This window comes from Cydia splendana, chromosome 27, assembly GCF_910591565.1.
Source record: "Cydia splendana chromosome 27, ilCydSple1.2, whole genome shotgun sequence".
NCBI lineage: Eukaryota > Metazoa > Arthropoda > Insecta > Lepidoptera > Tortricidae > Cydia > Cydia splendana.
Window position 1 is genome coordinate 3,264,311 of NC_085986.1, and position 8,491 is coordinate 3,272,801.

The window sequence follows — 8,491 nt, forward strand, 5'->3', positions numbered from 1 at the left end:
TACCCGAGTTTGAAGTTAAGCTACACACATGATGTTCGTTATTTCACTGGCGACATCTATATTTTTGAGCAGGTACTGTAAGATGCCATAGGTGCAAACGCGGCATCTCACTTGTCACTTGTATATGCCTGGGCACAAAATGTTAACTTATCGACAGATCGCAAAATGTCACTATAAAAAATTGTTTTAAGCGAAATAGTTAGCGCGTTACATAATGTATTTACTGGACATAATTGATATAAATACGGTAAATACCTCGGTAATCGGGTTGGCAACTATCAAAGGTTTGCATAGATGGCGGCATCATAGCTTGCCCCTTTTTCTATGAGATTTAGCTTAAAGGGCTGGCATCCAGGGCATACAATTCCATTAAAAAAAAAAGACAAAATTATGGATTGACAGGGCAAGCTATGCTGGCGCCATCTGGTAAATACTTTGACCGGCCAACCCCATTTAAATAGTTAATTTTACGCCACCTACCGGGTGATAGTGAAACTAGCTTGGTCAGTAAGTAATAGGTTGAGAGGTAATGAGTAAAGTATGAAAAATTGTGTATGACATGGTTATGTAGAATATACTGATTAATATTAGCATATAATATCACGTAAATTCAGCAAATAACTGATGATTAATATATGCATTAGTCTTGTAACGGATGTAATATTATGATATTTATTTTGTCATTGCAGATAAATTCTAATCTACAGTTTTCTTGAATACTATTAATTAATATACAAAATATAATGCAGTATTTTGACATAACACTTATTTTTTCGGACGAAAAGGTAATATCTAAATAATTATCAACGTACATTATATGCTAATATTACACAATATAAATATAATTATTTGAGCGTTGCCAACGGATAATGTTTGTGTATGAAATTATTTCAAATGTAACGTTTATGTAACAATTATCAGACGATTTTGTTTGTTAATTGGAATTAGAGAAAGACATTATTTTTGTCTCGTAAACTTCATAAATATATACGCAGTACCCGGTCCATATTGACAAAAACGAAATCCATAACCTTAAGCCAGGGATACACTAGGCGACAACTGTCCCACGACACGTGTCCCCAGGACGTCGGGTGACGAGACGCGACGTTGCCGGACTTCGCTCGACGTGTCCGGCAAGGTCCCGCCACTTGACGTTTCGTGGGACAATTGTCGCCTAGTGTATTTCTCGCGTTACATACTTATTTATGTCTTCCTCTTAGGAAAAAGACAAAAAACAAGAAGTTTAGATTTTTCTGGTCTACCTGGTCTAGTTTTAATCCAATATATTGAAGACATAAAAATAAATAATACAAATTCGTAATAAAATAATATATTCAGACATTGCTAAGATATAACTAGGTAAAAAATGTTAATTATTATTTCTAAAGCGATGCCTTTTTTAATATCCAAAATGTACTAGTCACAGGACGTTGAAAATAAAAAAATAAAATTAGTTATTGAAATTTAAAAACATAATTATGTTAAAAACCGCATACTTTGTTTTAAATGGATAAAACTCTGTTTTTTTAATGTTTCCTAAATATAAATTAATAACATTAGCGTAGGTATGTCATACAACAAAGCTAAAGCAAAAACAAAAAGTCGTTTAACAAATATTTAGGTACACAAATGTAGTGCAAAATTGTTTTGTCGGAAACGTTCGTATTTATCATGCTACTTCAGTCAACCTCAGTACTTTTTGTACCGAGACTGACTGGAATAGCAAGACACGTTCGTACGTTTCCGTGAAAATACGATTGAAAATAATTATGCACTACATTTGTACTCGTAAAGGCATAAAATTTGTAAACACAACGTGTTCAATTAATTTTGTTCAATTTTGAAAAAAATATCATCCATTATACCATTTTATTCATCCAAACGTCAAAGCTAAATTATAAAAATATGCTTGATTTTTTTCTGCTTAAATAATCTCGCTAATGTTATTTATTATTAAAATAAATAATAGGTCTGTTTAAACCTCATTTACGATGTTTTATATCGTGAAATTAAAATAAAATGCAAATGTCCTCTTCCCAAACGTCCCGCGAGGCCTACTACCTCTAGGTTTAGGTTATCTGTACTTCTCACAAAGTTGACAGATAGATAGAGCGGTCGCTGACACAAATATGTGACTTCATGGCAAATCGATTCTGCACGCACATATCTTATCGTGAGTTCACTATAGATGTAGTGGATAATTGTTTTCCATCGTATTTTCTCGGAAACGTTCGTATTTGTCATGCTACTTCAGTCAACCTCAGTACTTTTTGTACCGAGACTGACTGAAATAGCAAGATATGTTCGTACGTTTCTGTGAAAAATGAAGGAAAATAATTATGCACTACATCTGTACTTAGTTTTGATTCACCTTATGAATGTGCGCGTGTAAAACATAGTGTTGGTAGGAACTCGAGTATTTTGAGTCCGAATTTGAAGAATTCGACTCGTATATAAAAGGCTTTAGAGTATTTTGAGTCCAAAGTCGAGTTATACGTTGAGTCTTTTTTAAGAGCAACTTAAAAAGACTCTTAGAGCTCATGAATAAGGACTCGGACAGTAATTTTATAGGTTTTATCTTGAATTTTACATAATAACAATGATTTAATTTGTAAAAAAAATGAGTGTTAAAAATATTCAAGTGTCTACAAAAGAGTCGTTTTTCCAAGAAGTAAAAAAAAACGAGTTTCGATTTAATTTTAAGAGTTTGAAAAACTGAGTCGCGTCTTAAAACCGAGGACTCAAAAGATTCGGGTCTTAAATAACATGAGGTAATTGTTCTTAACGATCCTACGTCATCCTATCTGTCAACTTTGTGTTTACTCCCTTGCGTTACTATATTGATTTAGGCGGAAATACTATTATAATTAATCTATATATAGAACTTATTCCACGTCTCGAAAACCTTATTTGAAGCTACGTTTATCTTTATTATAGTCTCGTTAAGTTACATAAAAGTGTGTTCAAAAGACACGCACACACACCGTAAGAATGATCGTGGTGTTGCAAATCAAAGTCTAATCAGTCTTCAAGATATTGCCTAAAGTTATCAAAACTACGAGAACCTTTAAAAAATGAGAGGTACAGATCTAGTGTATAATTATTTTCCATCGTGTTTTCTCGGAAACGTTCGTATTTGTCATGCTACTTCAGTCAACCTCAGTACTTTTTGTACCGAGACAGAATGAAATAGCAAGACACGTTGGTACGTTTCCGTGAAAATACGATGGAAAATAATTATGCACTACATATGTATTTTTACTGAAAGAAAAAGGTTCAAGTGACTGCCAGTCGAGAGAAATGTTAGTCAATAATGGAAACAAATATATTTTTCCATGGCAAAAACGACGGACTTATATTGAAATAAAAACTTGATTACAGATGAAGTGCATTATTATTTTCCATCGTATTTTCGCGGAAACGTACGAACGTGTCTTGTTATTTCAGTCAGTTTCGGTACAAAAAGTACTGAGGTTGACTGAAGTAGCATGACAAATAATAACATTTCCGAGAAAATACGATGGAAACAATTATGCACTAATCTAATACCTACTCGTTTTTGTCACGTGAGAATTATTTTTCTATTTTCTTAAAGGTTTAGTCATTTTGATACCTTTATAGGCATGTCCTATTGTATGTTTTAGTTTCTAAGCTATTCCAGAGCAGCTACCCGTGTAGATTTCGACTATTCACTAGTTTTCCAACGCTACGCTAGTATTTTTATCTAATTTATGTCCGTAATGTTGACAGATAGGCAGAGTAACAGATGTAGTGCATAATTGTTTTCCATCGTATTTTCACGGAAACGTACGAACGTGTCTTGCTATTTCAGTCAGTCTCTGTACAAAAAGTACTGACGTTGACTGAAGTAGCAAGACACGAACGTTTCCGAGAAAATACGATGGAAAACAATTATGCACTACATCTATATTCTGCACACACAGATTTCACACGTATATTAAATTTTTGTTTAATATAGGACACACACGAAGTGACAAATCGCCTGATGGTAAGCAATTGCCGTTGCCCATAACACTTGCAACACTACAGAGATTGCAAGTGCGTTGCCGACATTTAAGATGAGAGTTCGCTCTTTTCTTGTATGTTTGAAGTCGTATTGAGCTCTGCCTATATTTTAAGTCTGTATATATTTTATTATCAATTTCATTCGCGTAACGCTACAAAAAAGTGATTTTGAACTGCGTGACGATGAAAATATTTCAAATTCCATTGAAGAAGTTCAAATGTCAGCAAAATTGCATGGTCACATTATGAATGGAATCCATTCACATACTGGCCGTGCACTTTTGGCAGATTTAAAGTTGCCAGAAATTGAAGTTGTTAATGGCAAATTGTGCTCTCTTTTAGTACCAATTGAATGATAAAAGTTTTTTTTAATTCTACTTTTTTATATGGTGGCTATGACAGACTAAGGCAATGACGAACGATTGGTTAAAACGTTTGCAAATCGTGTAACTACTGATTTGTCCCTTTATTCCAATATAGGGTCATTCTCTGAGAATATGTCTGCGTTTGCGTCTAATTACCACGACTCTACATATTTTGTAAGGGTCGCAGAAACTGTACCGCATACATATTTTTTTTAAATGACCGTTTGGGCATTGATATAAATTTTATCCTTGCTTTTTAACTATAGGCTACTAAAGTTACTCTTTCTTATGTCATGACGCTTCCTTAAAATTATGTAAGGTGTTTTTATATTTTAGTGTTGAAATTTCAAATTGTAATAATTTTTACGCGTCCTTTAGTGATTTAGATGTTTCTGATATATTCGGGTGGATCAACTTTTTTTTATTGTTATTCTATTCTGTCGAAAATAGTAGCATAGTTTGTTAGAAGAAATGTTATATAGTTGTAGTGCAAAATTATTTTCCATCGTATTTTCACGGAAACGTACGAACGTGTCTTGCTATTTCAATCAGTCTCGGTACAAAAAGTACTGATGTTGACTGAAGTAGCATGACAAATACGGACGTTTCCGAGGAAATACGATGGAAAACAATTATGCACTACATCTGTACTGCGTTCTACTAATAATATGCAAAGTAGATGACCCATTATGAAAGGGGCTATTAACGGCCATAAAAATGTATGTTTATTTCCAATGCTATAAAACCAGGGTTTTAAGGGTGTCCCAGGAGACCGTAACCATGGCAACGGGTGACGAGAAAAAGTTGATTGACCCAATTAAATTTTTCCTAAAGCTCCGCTTTGGTCCTAGGTATATTCCGCCGCTTATTCTTCTCCAATCATGTCATGTTTGGGTGTAAGTTGTACTTGTAAAGTAATCGCCTAAGTTTATACGAAATGTTATTTAAGTGATAGCATTTTTCTTAATATTTAAGTCAAATCATAATGCTTTCGCCAATATATTTGACCACGCAAAGAATGGATACAGGTTGGATGCTTGTTCTAAAGCCGGGGATACACTAGGCGACAAAATGTTGCGTGACACGTCGGATGAAGCGGCGCGACGTTGCCGGACTGCGCTCGACATGTCTGGCAACAGCGCGCGACACATGTCGCCAGTGTGTGTCATAAGTCGCCAGTAAGTCAAGCGAATTTCGTGTAATCGTACGACTTCGCCTGACGTCGTTACCGAGGTACGTCGCGCGTTGTCGCCGACACATGTCGCGGAACATTTGTCCCCTAGGTTTCCCCTGTAAGTCCCCTGAGTTACATTATGCTATAATTATGCGAGTGTAAATTATGTGAAATTCCGAAACGAGTATCCGTCTGGGGCTTTCTGAACTCTTCCAGTGTTAAATATTTTTAAGTTCCCTTAGTGTACATTTTGACTTTAATATTCCTGAAATGGTTTATGGATTTGTGAATTATGAATAGTGATTTGTTTTTTTGCTTGTAAGTAATATTTATATGTACATTTTGAACATTCGCCCTTTCAATAATATTTATTGTTTTAGTTTGTAAAAAACATTGGTTAGTAAATGCTTTTATAATTAAGGTATTGTTTGGAAAAAAACAACGGGAAAATGTTTGTGCGGTATATTATTATTGTGTATATAGAATTTAGTTATCCAAAGTTAAATCCAAATACATTAATGCGAAAGTATGTTTTTATTTATTTTTTCGCTGTATGTATGTAGACTTTTGGAGTGTAATAGTCGGTTTTCGAACGAAATATATACATTTCTATTTGAGATAAAAGTAGTATATATATTGAACGTAATCCGTTCAGTACTCAATAGATCTTATTTAGTTTGTCTTTTAAGCCAGGGATACACTAGGCGACAAAAAGGCGACACATGTCGCCGCGACGTCGGGTATAGTGACGCGACGTTGCCGGACTTCACTCGTTACTGGCAAAATCGCGCGACACGTGTCGTCAGTGAGTCATAAGTCGTGCGATGTTTCGCGACCTCGTACTATCGCCCACACTATCAGTTCATGAACCTTATTACAAATGGCATAAGGTCCACCGATGGACAGTTAGTGTTGCTGTATGTACCACCTCGCCTGGCATGTCACTGACACTTGTCGCGGGTTGTCCCCTAGTGTATCCCTGGCTTAAATAATCACAATTTATTTCGCCAGTTTCAATGTGACCGCCATCGTTCGAAAACCGAAAGACGTGCTTTGAAATTGTGTTGTTTAGGCCAGCAATATTGGCTGCGATATAGAAATAGGTGGATTCCTGGAGTGTTAAAAATATAGTTGGTTCAATAAATGCTCAAAGAATGATAGTCAAAAGGGAAAATGCCACCGTCACTTATGAGAGAAAAGATAGGTAAATTAGTCGGAAATTTCTTCACATTAAAGTTTTTTTTAAACAATCCCTAGTTTTTATTGGTTAAGTATTTTCCGCTACAGGGAATTCCTGTAAAACCTTTTTTTCCCATTATTTCAAGCTTTTCACTATCCTTCTTTTAAAACTATGTTTAAAACTTCACCTCCATTGAACTATTACTAACGCAAAGCAAAGAGAATAGAGTGTATAGAGACGGATTGTCAAAGTAAATTATGTAGCCACTGTAAATTTTACTGTCATCTTTCGATAGAACATAAATCATAAATCATAAATCATAAATCATCTCATTTATTCGTGATAAACTATAACATACACAAGTAAAGAAATAACAAAGAAAGTTGAACATAAAAATAAATAAATAGTTTACCACGAAATGGTACATAAAACTGTTGAACTATAGGCCGAAGGTATGGTGCAATATTTTCGAGCGATGGCGCCATAACCTTCAGCCTATTCTCGAGTAGATGGCGTTAATATTAATATTTAACAAGTTAACACATATCAGTGAAATAATAATGATCAAAGTCAAATGGCGTTCTGACAGTTTTAATCGTCTGTCGAAAGATGGCAGAAAATGTACTGTAGCTACATAATTAACCATGACAGTAACTCTCTATTTCAAATTCTCTTTGCTATTACCTATTACTAACGTTTAGGTAGAACCGGCACAGAGAACCAGTATTTTGCGCCAAGAGTTGTTTTGATAACAAACCATAGAAGCGGAGCGCGAGTCTCGCGACCTAAACGCGTAAGCGCCATGAACTTTACGGCGCTTACACATTTAGGTCGTGTGGTACAGGTTGTGATTGCGACAATTTCATTATGTATGGCTTCTCTATATCAGATATATCTCTGTCTATAGTAATAATAATTCAATGCTTTTTTCTGAATACATTTTACTGGACGAAGATGATGATTATTTCTCGTAAAGCCAGGGATACACTAGGGGACAAATGCGCTCCAACGGAGCCGAATTTTTAAAATAAGTATATTTTCAGAGTAATTGAGATAAAAGGTAAGAATCCGCGCTACGGCCATATCTTCCGTCGCACCATACCAATGAATTATCTTCCCTCACAGAACAATGAAACGAACTCTGTAGTAATTAAAGAATTTAATCAAGTAGGTATTACAGTGCATCAAAAAATATATAGACTACAGTGACTACAATACAAAATTGATAAGAGGAAAAGGAACGGCCGTATCTGCATACAAACGTAGTCCTCATTTTCCTCTCTGGATATTGACATTACGGAAAATATTTTAATAATTAGATGTAGGTATTTACAATCCGTGGGATTGTAAGACGTCACGGCAGACCTCGTCTGACATGGCGGGACGAGCATGACGCCTATGATAGAGACTTCAGGGGATAAGGATACGTGGAGAAAAAAGAGGGAGGCCTTTTCCCAGCAGTGGGCCAATATAGGCTCATAATAATAATAATATAAGATGTATTTAAGAGCCAACGGGAGTGGTCATTTCCCCATACAAACGTACTCCTCGTTTTCCTCCGTGGTTTTTGAAGCTAGAGCAATGATTTTTTCAACACAGATTAATATTGTCAATATCTGTGTCGGACCGTTTTGCTTTTTTTGTTTTTTAAGGCGCTAGCGCCCTTCAAAAATGGCCAAAATGGCCTAATTGACTATGCCGCAATGAGAGGCGTGGCATTCAAAACGATATCAATTAGCCAAAAAA